At 46.0% G+C, this 14,449-nt stretch overlaps 1 protein-coding gene across 1 annotated transcript in view; it reads right to left on the reverse strand.

Moving 5' to 3' along the window:
* AK7 (adenylate kinase 7) overlaps positions 1 to 14,449 on the reverse strand; it is a 1,456,966-nt gene that overhangs the window by 1,422,070 nt on the left and 20,447 nt on the right. The gene's annotated exons all lie outside the window — the stretch shown is intronic.

A 14,449-nucleotide genomic window follows, 5' to 3' on the forward strand; every position in this document is an offset into this window, starting at 1 on the left:
ATCGGGACTAACACTGCCACCACCACTTGTAATCTGGTGGTAATACTGCCGGACCAAATGGTGGTAACTGTATTACAGTTTGGTGGTATTTCTGCAGATTTACAGCCAAGACCACCAAACTCATACTGAGCCCCAATCATGAAAAGCCCCTCTATTTAGACTTTATTTGAAACACAGAAGCTGTAGCACGAATAGCAAAGCTAGGGTTGGACCAGCACAGTTTCCTGGAGAATATGTCAAGATGGTGGGATAATAAACAAAGAACAGTGACTTGGCCATATGGCGTGGCTGAAAATAAAGATTTTGTTGTTTTCTTCCTCCGGTATGACCATTTAATAAAAAACTGTTTATTCCCATGTTGCAGGGTGGAAGATGCAAACATTGCAGTAAGGAATTAAAATGTTTACAAATCCTTAAAGATCAGAACGATTTACGTAGATTGGTGACGTCTGTAAAACAAGCCCTGTGAGTAAGGATGAGGCATTTTGCCCTAGTAGTAGACAAATTCACATATGAAACATGAATTCTTTGGGTAAGTTCCTCTTAAAAAAGGGGCTTTTAATGTATGGTATTGTTTTATTTCTGGGGAGTCTAGATTTTAGTTATTAATGGCTCAGTGGTTACTATCGATTTTACCCAGATATAGAAATGTCACTTTACTTCCACTTTTATTTTTTGCATTTATTTCAGCGCACAAAACCCTCAGGCATCTAGGCGCTAGTTACAGAAAGTGCATAGTACATATAGCAAAGTGCAAGAACATAATGGTTGCAGATTGGCGAGCCTCACCTCATGGTACGGGGGATACTTCAGGTATGCAAGATGGCATGAGTTATGAAATAGGTATGAGAGCACAATCTGGCAAAGCCACACCTCAAGATATGGGGGTTACTTCAGGTATGCAAGATGACATGTGTGACAGAGCAATACAGCAAAGAAAGGTTGTTACGGGTAAGTAGCATTAGTCTAAGAGAAATAGATGAGTTGCCTTAACGTATCTAATGAGTGTAGCAGTATATGGAATGCCAGATTCGTATGGTTCCTGATATGTTGCAGATTAAACAATAGGTTACATGTCAAGTCGAGTAAAGTGATGATGTATTGCAAGATAGAGAGTCAAATCTGGACGGCAAGGTATGTGAACAGCACAGGGCTGGGAATCGGTGCGTAAGGTTGCCGACCAAGAATTATGTATGCAGGCTAGGCACGTCAACAGGTAGGTTGGTAGGTAGCAGGCAATTTACAGAAGCTGTAATCGGTAGTTCGAGGCCACGCATGCTGACATAGCCAAGCCCAACTCGGGGGTTACACCCAGAGCATGAAAGGTTAGAGGCAGTGTTAGACGAATACAGAGATTCCAACAATTGCACAGTGTAATTGTGTAGATGCTTCGTTTAGCTGATAGAAGGACACAACAGTGCTGCAGTCATCATGCTCTGTGGGCCGGAGGGGGCTGCAACCGTGTGTGCATCAGGAGGGGGGCACTGTGGATACGAGAGGCCACTGGTGAGATGGCTGTGTCGCAAGTCGTGGAGATGTTAGTTCTAAGCACTTTGGAGTATTTCTGGATTCATTTTCACACGCATGAACTTGCACTTTATTGGTAAGCTATTCGTTTTTATTTTGATGTTATGTTTTTTTTTTTTAATTCCTCATATTCCATATTCTATTTTTGGCAATAGAATGTTTTTTTTTATCCAATTGGGAATGCATTTGTGTATGTGAAAGTGTGAAGGATTTTGTTATATCAAAAATATACATTTATTGATTTATTGACTGATGGGTTTCTCTTGCAATCAAGGGTCTGGTATGGTCCAGGGCACTTTATACGAGTTTGAGGCCCTGGCGACTGTCAACACGTTTGAGCAAAATTGGAAAACTACAATACGAGACATACCCAGCAGTACCACTGGAATGTAGAAGGATGAGAAGGCATGTCTTCTGCCTCAAGCTTAACACATATTATTCACAAAGCAGTACATTACACAATCAAAAGAATAAAGCAGATGCTCTTTAATTCGAAGTATTTCAGGCCTAGCGCATTTCAGGGGGCTACCCCCTTCTTCAGCAGCAAACCAATTCTGAAAAAAAAGGTACGAAGAATCCAACTCAGACCCACACCCTTATGTACATTGACAGCATAGTCAAAAATGTAATATTCTCATGGATCACAGAGATAGCATCACCCTATAAGTATATCTATCTCAATCAAATCGCTAAACAAAAGCTACTCTCAAATGTGAGTGACATTCACCACAGTGCTCTTCAATTTCCACGGGATCAGCAAGTGTTGGATATTGTCAGTATCAGATCCACAAGTGAATAAACACTGACCGGCTGGACAACACCCCCACCCCCACTCCCGCTGCGTGATTGACAGCCAGGTTGTGTGAATGGGGGTTTTGCGCATAAAAGGCAGGTCTCTTGTGCTAGAAGTCAGAGTCGCCTCTGGAACTACAAGGAACCGAAGAGAAGCGGAGACAACGACGGCTGCTGCAACTAACCTGTCCCGGTGAAGCCCTGCTGCAGTCCTGAGCTATCTACCCTTCGACGACTAAGAGGAGATCCAGTCCGGAGTCTTCTTCCCTTGAGCCTGGTGGGGATAACCAGCTCATCTTCTTCAGCCAGAGATCTCCGCCGTGGTCGAAATCGCTGCACACTGCTGTAGTGGTCCGGATAGCCACCTGCTGAGCCTCTCCTGTTTTTAAGGAGCACACCTTTGTCGTTGTCGCTACTGCCGGCTTCATCCCTGTGTGGTGCAGACCCCCTTCAGACGTCCTCCCTCACAACAAAGCTCCAGGAATCGTGGGTCTGCGGGAAACCAACAGGAACAACTGCCAGGGCACCAGCTGCATCATGGAAATAAGGTACTCTGTTCTACTCGAGGAAACTGGGTGGATCTCTTTTCTTCATCCTCAAGGCTGGTCCTTGTCTTCCCTCCTTCTTATAACTTTTGCTTCCAAACATTGACAATATCCAAGTACTTTTGGGCTACGCTGAATCGTGAACTGTCTAATAGTGTGATCTTCGGCACAGGTCTCCGGTGTCACTTAAACCTGGCTCCGACCCTTTGACTTTTGAACTCCTGTTTCTGAGTGTTTCTCGATACTGTCTGCATAACCTAAATATTGCCTGTGATTTTTGCCTCCAACTCCCTCTGGGTATCTCAGATGCTAAGTGTGCTTTTGCCCCGGTAGCATTTCATGTCACGGATACGCGTTTATTGAGTAGACTGAACTGTCAAAAAGTGATCGCAACCGTATCCGCGGTATCGTGTTTTGTTCATAACACCGGTTCATTCAAACACAGGGTACTTACCTTGAGACATACTGTACAAAGTGAATTGGTTAGTTGTAGTATATTTAACGTGTGGTTTTGTTTAAAGTTTAATAGAGGTGTTGTGTTTATAACTGATGGTTTAAAAATAAATGTACTTATATTTTTTACCTGAAACCTCGAGTCAGTGTTTGCTTCATTCACAGTAATTGTGGTACCCTTTGTGTAATCTCTGCTACTGCTCATATACTCTTGAGTTAAGCCTGGCTGCTCTGCTACTGCTACCACTAGAACTTAGTAGTACAGGCTTGTACCAAAGGTAAACTTGTATTGCCACCTGTAGTCTTAATTGTGTGTAGTGGTCCCTAAGGGCACTGCACAGGATTCTGCCTAACAACACCACTCCTGGATTGCAGACAGACAGTCAGAGATGAGAGAGGGAGAAGAGGTGGCAAAGGGGTGCCTGAAAACGAGCTGACTATCATCCGTATAGCACTGAAAGTTAGAGCAGAGAGCAGCGATGCGGTGGGCTAGGGGTGCCAGGTATTGGTTAAAAAGCCAGGGAGAGAGGTTAGACGCCTGGGGAACACCACAAGTGGAGAGTGAGAAAGAGGAAAGAAAGGACCGGAGTTGGACCTGAGAGTGTTGGTCGGAGAGGAAGGCGGTCGGTCAACTAGGCCATGGACTGATCAGTGATACCCAGGTTATCACGGAGGCGGTTGAGCAGGATGGCATGGTTGACAGTGTCAAAGGCAGAAGAGAGATCGAGTAGGATGAGGACAGAGGGGAGATTAGAATCAAGGTTGGAGAGCAGGTCTTCACGGATGTTCAGGAGAGTAGTTTCTGTACTTCTGGCTGCTCTGAAGCCAGACTGATGGTCATGGAGACAGCCAATAGAATCAGTATGAAGATTAAGCTGGGAGATGGCCTTCTTTTGCAGGAGTTTTCCCAGGAAGGGAGTTATAGAGATTTGGTGATAGTTAGCTGGGCAGGAGGGGTCAGCAGTGGGTTTCCTGAGAAGAGGGTGCACAAGAGGGGAGTGGAAGGCCTGAGATGCAAAGGAGCGGTTGCAGAAGTCGGCCAGTGCAGGAGCGAGGGTGTCAATATGGTCTTTGATAGTTTCGGAAGAACAGGGAAGAACCTGTTTTCACGAGACTTTCATAGATCGGGACTTGTCTGGAAATCTTGTTAGGGGAGAACAGAGGAAAGGAGGAGAAAGAGGGGAGGAGAGGCAGCTGCAGGGGGGCCCAGAGATAGCAGAGAGAGAACACGGAAAAGGAGGAGAGGTCGAGAGGGTGGACAGGATGTCCTGGGTTTTAGAGATGAAATGAGAGGCCAGGGCCATGCAGAGGGCCTGAGAGGGGACAGGGGGAAGTAGAGACTGCAGCAGGATTGGCCAGTTCCTTCCAGATTTTAAAGAGTTCGGCAGAGTTGTTAGATGCCGCACAGATGCTGCCTTGGATGTGGGCTTGCTTCTTAGTGCGGACAGAGAGCCAGTATTGCCATTGGAACAGGCGGCAGGCAAGTTTGTCAGAGGATGCATAAGGTGCACGCCATTTCCTCTCAGCCACCCTACACTTGCGTGTAAGGGTGACTATGCCAGAGGCGTACCAAGAGTTGTGCTTGGTCTTGGGCTTCAGGCAGATCCTCATAACAGGGGCAAGAACATCGCGAGTATAAGAGATAGCAGAGTGGAGCCTGGAAAGGGCAGTGTGCCATGCGTGTGCGAAAAAGGAGCTAACACCATGGTGCCGAAGCGCGCCCATTTTGGACATTCACTTCCATCACTGCAATGAAAGCCTAGGTTTTCGTGGGCTCAGTAAGTAAATGTGCATTTGTGCAATGGAGGCAATGTCGCTTAATGATGTCAGATGAACTAACTGTGGGGAAGAGTTGTTGTATTGTCCACCGAAGGACGAGCCAGAAAGGGAGTTGGAGCAGTCTGCAGGTGCAGTGATAAGGGGTACTGGGAAAGAAGGCAAGGAAGGGAAGCTGGGTTTTTCCACACTTGGCTCCTCATGCTCATTGTCTGCTCTTCGGCCGAGGGCAGTCTGGTAACCTAGAGGGGCGGGGACTCCGCCCCCCCATAAAGACGAGAGGTATCCCTCTTAGGACTTACAGATAGAACTGGACCGTGGGGTGATGTAGTCTCGCTGAGATGGAGGACGCTCCGCTCCAGACCCTGTTAACACAAGTGATCTCTCTGCCTACCTGCTCTGGGACTAAGCAGTGTTGCAGAGGCAGAGATGAAGGTGTCTTCTGCAACCGTTCAAACGGCGATACCCTTTTTCTTTGTTTTCCTATAGTTGACTATATATATTGTGTGTATGTGTAATGTATGAATAAAGGGTCTATAATGAGCCATTTTCTTTCTTTATTACTATTGGTTTAAGTGTGATGTCTTGCCTATCTGAGTCCAATAACTTGTTTTGTTGGGGTTTAGAGGGACGCAAGTTCGAGGTCCTCCCACGTGGCCAAGCAAAAGCAAAAATTGTGGCCACTGTGAGCAGGGTCTTTGTGCTGATATTGATGCCAAGGAACCCTGCTGATTTGAGAACTTTAAAGTTTTGGACTTGGAGAGGCAATCGTTGGAACAGTGAAAGGTGTGTTGTGAGGTATTGATGATAGGGACGTGAAATATTTATTGGATATTATGACTTCCCCATTTAGGAAAAAAGGAAGCTCTGCAGGCGGAGTGTGTCCCGAGGTGAATAGCCCAGTGTGGACCAAGCATCCATATGACAAAGTTGCACAGACCTCGGCATGTGGTGCAGGGCTGAGCGAGACATGGGACCCAGGTAAAGGAGAGGCGAGTCCAGCTGAAGTAGTGGGATGCCTGCAACAGGTGCCTGTGGAAAAAGGGAGAGTGTTCGGCTTTAGCATTTCGAAAGGTGCACCAACAGAATGCTGAATTACAGGCGAGTGTCCTGAGACTGGAAAAGGAGCTGGCCGATGAAAAACAGATTGCGTTGATGCAGAGGCTCCAAATGAAGCGATCATGATAAGGAAGATAAATATCAGGCGGTAGCCGAGTGAGCTGCGGTGAGGGTTGCTTGTTACAAATATCAAAAGAGGAGAGGGAGAGTGAATTCCCGTAAGATGGCAACTGTGATTGCCTCTGCAGGGGTCGATTGGGACCCAGATCAGTGGGAAGGGGATGTATTTGATAGCACTAGTACGGAGAAAGGGTCAGAGCCAGAGGGCTCACCCAGGCCAGAATCTGGTCATAAGGAAGGAACCGCTAAACCTATGATGCGTAGATGAGCGGGTTCTAACCCGAATAACCTTAGAGGGGGGGAATTGTGGATTTGACAACGCTTGAGGATTATTCTCAGCAGGAGGTCGGGGAAATAATCCGCTGATTGAAGCAAAGGGCTGGTGAATCTTTGTTAACATGGATGGTCAGGTTATTTTTATAGAGGTGCGGCGGGTCTCCGGGTAGACGCCACAGACTTCTCCAGGTTTCTGATATTGACGCAGGAAACACATGTGCAAGAAATGTTACATGCAGGTCCTCCTAGCGAAGACGATGGGAGAGGTGCAGATGTCTTTATTGCAACTAGCAGCCCAAGGGTGTAACTCTAAGTATCCTCTCACCCTCAGACTGGCCGACCGAGGATAAGAAGTGGTACACATTGTGAGAGGCCATACAAAGAGGAAACATGCCATGAAAGAGGCGATTCGTTTAGATACTCCTCAACATATGGGAATTGGAGCATTGGTGGTTTCAGCCAGAAATACTATCATTCGAACAGCCCTGCCGGCGTATAAAAATGTTATGATGACCCTCTTAGTGGGAATGACTGGTCAAATGACAGATGAGAGGGTGGATGCCATCTGCAGCAGATATAGGAGAATGGGAAAAAACAGAGGAACGACCCAGAGAGCGAGAAATAAAGGGGCGCAGTGAAAGAGGTTTGACAGCCAAGACTCTTGCGTATCCATAAAGGATATGTTCTTGGCACTGCTAAAAGATGGGAGTGCCGCGGGAAGACATTGATGAGATCGAGACATGGGAAATGTATCAATTATATAAAAAGCGAGAACTAGATGGAAAAGAGCATTATAAACAAGTGAAGCGACAGGAGGCACATAAGCCAAAAAGGGGTGAGGTTCCTTCTGCACCCCCTCTTGCGGAGGGGGACGAAGAGTCCCTGGGTATGTCCCCATCACATCAGCCGACTTATTTTAGGAAAATGGTGAATGCGATGGTGGAAATAGAGTCTAAGCACAGGCACTCAAAGTACGAATAGGATGGTGGTCAAACTCTGATAATAACTGCCCATATGAAGGTAGATAGACGGCCTCATGTAAAGGTGAAATTATTTTGGCAATCAGGAAATATACAGGAGGTATGCTCCTTAATTGATACCAGGGCGGAGGCCTCATTAATACATGGGAATCTTTCAAGGTTTAAGGGCAAACATTTCACAATCACAGGCTTAGGAGGTAAAGAGACCCATGCTGTCCAAACCAAAACGAAAATTGGAAAAGGGGCACCTATCAGGTGTTAATTGTCCCGATCCCTGAATATATTATTGGATTTGATATTTTAGAGGGGTTAACCCTTGGATTGGAAGGGAAATTGTATCATTTTGGGTGGAGTGCTCCAACTTATACCCCCGTGATTGCAGGAAAGCTGAAGATGCCCCCGGTGCAGGTCCGTATGTACAAGCCAGTGTATTGCGCCCCGTGACCACGGCTTGGAACAATTCGGTTTGGCCTGTCAAACAAACAGACGCAAGATACTGTATGACTGTAGATTATCACAAGTTGAATAAATACACTCCTCCATTAATACCTGCAGTCCCTGATGCAGTGACTTTGATTGAAAATATACAGACCTTTGAGGGAACCTGGTATGCAGTGTTAGACTTGGCTAATGCCTTCTTCACCGTACTGATCGCGGGTGAATGGCGGGAGCAGTTTGCATTTTCCTGGAATGGGAGGCAGCATACGTTCCAATGCCTGCCCATGGGATATATGCATAGCTTGACAATCTGTCACCGGCTGATGGCAGAACATTTAGACAGAAGTCTGTGCAAACCGGATGTGTAAATTGTGCATTACATTAATGACATATTGATACAGCGAAAGGATGAGCATTGCGTGCAAGTGCACCTAGATCTGATCATGGAAGGACTACGGAAGGAAGAATGGGAAATTAATAAAGCAAAGTCCCAGGGTCCAGGTTGGACCGTGATTTTTCTGGGGATTCAGTGGCATAATGTCCATCGTGAAATGGTGCCAAAAGCTAAGCAAAAGATTATGGAGTTTCCCACTCCAAGGACTAAGAAACAAACTCAGCAGTTTATTGGGTTGTTTGGATTTTGGAGACAACACATACCACATTTGGGGCAGATTTTGGCACTCCTTTACAAAGTGACACACAATAAATTCAATTTTGAATAGGGTGAGGAGCAAGATAGAGCATTGTAACTAGCCAAAGACACCATAAAGAAAGTGCTTGATTTGTGGCCGTTGAGGGACGGGGAGCTGGAGCTAAATGTATGAATACAGCATAATTATGCCAACTGGAGTTTATGACAAATACAAGACAGGAAGCTTGTGCCTTTAAGATTTTGGAGTTAGAAGTTGCCTGAGGCTGGTGACAGATACACTCCCTTAGAGAAACAATTGTTAGCATGTTATTGGGCACTAGTGGATACAGAACAAATGATAGTGGGTCATGATGTATTGATCCGACCGGAAATACTGATCATGCAGTGGGTACTGAGCTCCCCTAAAATACATTGAATAGGGCATGCACAGGAGGCCTGTATTATCAAATGGAAACGGTACATCCAAGATCGTGCCAAGACCGAAAAGGGCAGAGTGGCGAAACTACACAAGCAAGTGGCAGTGGTTCCGTTAGTAGATTTGGAGCTCGGGGAGGGGAGGAAAGTCTGTGCATTTCCAGTTAAATGGGTATCCCCTGTGGTGATCTAACGCGTGAGCAAGTCGAACAAGCTTAGTTTACCGATGGTTCAGCTAAATATGTGGGAATGGAGCAACACTGGAAAGCTGTCACATATAATCCTAAATCAAAAAAAGTGTTAACCACCTATGGAAAAGGAAAGAGTAGTCAATTTGCGGAATTGTATGCTGTGCATCATGCTTTAAAGCAAGAGATGCTTGGCTGTTGTCACATTTATACTGACTCTTGGTCTGTTGCGAACGGGTTGGGGGTGTGGTTGCCTACTTGGCAAAAGAATGGATGGAAAATTCATGCCAAAGACGTGTGGGGAAAGGAATTGTGGTAAAATATTGCTGAAAGGCTAGTCCATACTGCAGTAACTGTGTATTATGTTGACACACATTGTGAAACCGATTCATTAGAACAGGGGTTCAATTCTGTTGCAGATGAACATGCCAAGATTCGGTCATGGACTGTTACGCTCACCTGGTATCCACGGGGACGGCACCCAGCCCTGGTTGGATGATTTGCACTCTCGAACCGTCTCCCGGTCCCTTGGTAATGCCTCTGGTTAAAGATGGGTCTGCAATATAGGAGAGCTGGATTCAATACCAGATTGTCTTTATGTTTTCCCACCTCCCTTGGCCTCAACTCCTTACTCCCCCTTGGGCCTTCTCTTCACCTTAATATTGTAAAAGGTGGATTCTCCGTCCTGCTCCTCGTGGCAGGGGCGCGTAGATGTGGGGGCGAGCAGCAACCAAGTTACTTCACTGGTGCAAGCCCCCCTGTGGGAATCCAAGCCTGCTGTGACTCCGTAGGTTTGCTGCTTTACAGTCTTTATATGCAGTTCTTATGTTCCGTTTAGTTTGAATAATAATGTCTTGCTTCTTTCCTTTTAGGTATGGAAAGGTATTTTGGTGTTGTCATGCAGTTTGAAGATGAGCATGGGCCGGTGTGCGCGATGCTGTCTGGCGAGTAATGCGCGATGCGCGGCGCTGTTTCGCCTTTTATATTGCTAACCTGTGTCTTTTCTCTCCTTGCAGGTTGTGATGTTCCTCGCTGAGCGCCGTAATGTTCCAGCAATGATACTGACCAGGAGAGGACTACCCAGGTAAGAATTGTGTGGCTTTCTTCATTCGGGAGTAAACGCTTACTAATGCTGTCTTTCTTTCTCCTCTTTCCAGGTTATGGTATTCCAGGATGCATGCGGTGCCAGATGATGGAGATCGTACCTTCAGGTGAGTGGAACTGAAGTCAGCGATGGATTGAAGACAGGATACTGTTCCAGGTAAGTTTCATAGTGTTCTTTCTCTCTCTGCTGGTCTTTGGTTTCAGGTAAACTGGCATCAAAGAACTGGACACGGTGAGCGTTACGCTGCCCACAACAGAATAACGCAAAGCATGTTCTGCTGTTTGGGTGCGGTTTAAATAGTCTCAGGCAAAGTAGTCCAGGTAACATAGTCCCAGGCTTGCCACACCCAAAGTAGTCCAGGTAAAGTAGTCCCAGGCCTGCTCAGTTCCTTGTAACTGAGCTATGTGTGTGCCTCCATGTTGGCTGAAGCCCCCCCAAATTAAATAGTCCCAAGTAAATAGTCCCATTCTAATGTTGGTATTCATGATGGTTATGAGCCTGGCGCCAAAGGCGCCAGAACTGACTCCAAGCGAGTCTTGGGTGAGGTTTTAAGGCCTTTGACCTGGCCCGAACTGGAAGGTTGACTTGCCAGTGAGGGCCAGGGGCAAGGGTCATGACATGGACACAAGGGCGGAGGAATATTATTTGGAAGGGATTGCCAAATAGGCCCACCAGAAGTGTGGACATCTCAGAGAAAAAGCTACTATCCGGTGGGAGCAAGACAGGGGAATTAGCCTTCCATTAGAGATTGTGAAAACAGTGATTTTGCAATGTCCCGTGTGTCAACATCAGAAACAACGATCTATTCCACATATAATTGACAGCACATTGAAACAGGAAAAATTGCCTGGACAGATTTGGCAAATAGATTACATCGGTCCCCTACCCATTAGCCAAGGATGCCAATATGCGTGTACTATTGTAGACACGTATTTGGGTTATATAATGTGTTGCCATGTAAAAGAGCCACCCAATTGAATACAATCAAACTGTTAGATCAAGTGGCTGTGTATTATGGTGTTCCCTTACAGATTCACAGTGATAATGGGTCACACTTTAAGAGGAAGTTGGTTTAGGACTATTGTCAGGAAAAAGGTATTGAATGGATCTTTCATGTCCCATATCACCCTGAGGATTCAGGTTTAATTGAGAGAATGAATGGATTGTTGACAAGAACAGCTGCGCAAAAAGGGTGAAGGCACCCTGAAAAGGTGGCGAGATCGTGTGTTGGATGCCGTTCAGATCCTCAATAACCATCCCATTGCGAATGGTGAGACTCTATTGATGCGCATGTTACCAGCCTTACAATTTAAACCTACCTAACAGAGCTATGGAAACCCTCTTTTACTGGGAAATGTCTCCGGGGGCATTGGCTCCTGATAGAATGACCACCACTCAATCCCCCCCAACCCCCCCTCCGAGTCTGCTGGGGTGCATCTGCTTGCAAGGGAAGAAATCCAACCGGAACCTATGGACATTATTGTGATTGATACAGGGGTTGGGGTGCAAATTCTGTCTGAGCATATGGGATTAATTGCCCCTAAATCTGGCTTAGCCCCGAGAGGTATTCAGGTGTTGGGAGAGATTGTGGATGCAGACTATCAAGGAGAGATGCAGGCGATTCTTATGAATAGTGGTGAAAATATGTTGCCCATCCATAAGGGAGATAGGGTGGCACAATTGATAATAGTAGCTGTAAAACTGTCCATGGTGAAGAAAAGGGAGCCACCCACAGTAGTGACAACTCGTGGGAACAAGGATTTTGGCTCATCAGATACAATAGTTCTGGATGCCAAGGTGTGGGTGGAAAAGCCTAATGGTCCACCCGTCCCGGCGGATGTAATAGCATAAGGAGAGGATCAGGTGGTTCTTGTAAGGAACCTGTAAAAAGGAAATTGACTCATATTCCCGCTGACAAATGTTATTTGAGAGAGTGATGTACTCCACTGATATCCTGTTTTTGAAATCTGATTGTTAAGATCCCGAGTATTCTGATTGCCTGTGTGGAGCGCAGTGGAGTCCTTTCGGGAGGGTCCGGGAACATGCTGGAAGAGGTGGCAAATGTCTCCATTCTACAGATGAGTTGGGAGTTTGGATGAGGACTGGCACGTCTGCTACCACCTTTGCACCGGATGATGCGTCCATTGCAGCATATCACGGTGCAATAAGGAAACGACGAGGGCGCAGGCGTAATGCCTCGCTTCCTTTTGCAGTGTTTATGTCCTTTGTGCAGAATGGCTATTCTGCCATTTTCGGGCAACCTGAGAATAAATGGGTTTACCTGGCATGACAGGTATTTAATATTTCACATTTCTGTCTGGCGGATGTACACAATTCTGCACATTTGATTTCCACCTGCCTTGGCTATACCAATGCTATACCAATGCCTACCCCGGTATTGCGACATCTATTCGGGGTATTACATGAGGATTCTCTGGTAGAGGATTTTGACGCACAAAAATGTTTTTCCATCTATGTATATTGTACATTTTGTGTACATTTTGTGCGAACACGGACCACAGATTGAAGAACATGACTCGCATCATCACTTACAATATCGCTCCTGCTGATGTTTGTTATCAAATGACTTGTGATTCGAACTACATCGCTAAATGTCAACAGCTAGATTTGGACAAGGATGCAGGAAGTACTGATTTTGAGCAGCGCCTATGTGTGCGACCACCAAGTGCTTGTGTTGATGTATCCAACAACACGGTGTGTAATTTTACTTTTTTGACTGCCAGTCACCTGTATCATGTGAAACTCCCTATGGGTTGGTTATTCGCATGTGGGAACTATACCTATTCATATATTCCTGCTAACATTTCGGGCGGCCCCTGTGCTGTAACTCATCTTGGCTTAATGATGTTTCCTTTGCAGCCTGCTATCCGGTGGTCTATGCGATCTGTTCATTATAATGCCCTGTCACCCAATTGTAACTCTGATGTGCATTTATTGTCTGAAGCTGAGGTTTTGGCGCTGGCCATTTCAATAATAGGGATTTGGGGTCTGGCAGCCTGGGGATTTAAGACCATGATTAAATTAGCTTGTTTGGTAGTGAAAGGGCTTATTGAGAATTTGCAAGTTTTGGCAGAGTCATTGTTAGATAACCGACATTTTAGAAATTTAGATTTTGCAGAATAGAGCCGCTATAGATCATTTGTTTTTGAAGCATAATTTGGGTTGTAATGCTGATCATTCCTGTTCTATTGAAAAATATATTGGTGGGTTGAAAGATCTTACTGCCCAGGTCACCCAGGATCAGGACTGGAACTTGTGGGGTCAGTTGTTTGCATGGATTCCCGAGGCATTGCGTGCCATTTTGGTTTCGGTTTGTGGGGTTTTAGTTATTTAAAGTTGTTGTATTTCGTGTATTCCGAATTTGTGTAGGATGTTCCGCAAGTTTTGGGAAATCTACTTTTCACCCATTGGGTAATTGTAGTTGATTGTCCAAGGGGTGGAGTGCAGGATGTGTGCGAAAAATGAGCTAAAGCAACATGGCGCCGAAGCGCTGCCATTTTGGACATTCACTTCCATTACCGCAATGAAAGCCTACGTTTTCGTGGGCTCATTAAGTAAATGTGCATTTTTGCATCGGAGGCGAGGTCACTTAATGATGTCAGATGAACTGTGGGGAATAGTTGTTGTATTGTCTGCCGAAGGATGAGCCAGAAAGGGCGTCGGAGCAGTCTGCAGCTGCAGTGATAAGGGGTACTGGGAAAGAAGGCAGGGAAGAGAGAAGCTGAGTTTTTCCACTTTTAACTGGAATTTTCCACACTTGGCTCCTGATGCTTATTGTCTGCTCTTCGGCCGTGGGCAGTGGGGTAAACTAGAGGGGCGCGGACTCCACCCCCCACCCCATAAAGAGAAGAGGTATTCCTCTTAGGAATTACAGATAGAACTGGACCCCCAGGTGATGCAGTCTCGCTGAGAGGAGAGGGAGGACGCTCCGCTCCAGACCCCGTTAGCACAAGTGATCCCTCTGCCTACCTGCTCTGGGACTAAGCAGTGTTGTGGTGGCCGAGATAAAGGCATCTTCTGCAACCATTCTATTATGCCCTTTTTCTATGTTTTCCTATATTTGACTATATATAGTGTGTGTATGTATAATGTGTGAATAAAGG

The sequence above is a fragment of the Ambystoma mexicanum genome, chromosome 14 (genome assembly GCF_040938575.1).
Source record: "Ambystoma mexicanum isolate Mex_15411 chromosome 14, UKY_AmexF1_1, whole genome shotgun sequence".
Classification (NCBI taxonomy): domain Eukaryota; kingdom Metazoa; phylum Chordata; class Amphibia; order Caudata; family Ambystomatidae; genus Ambystoma; species Ambystoma mexicanum.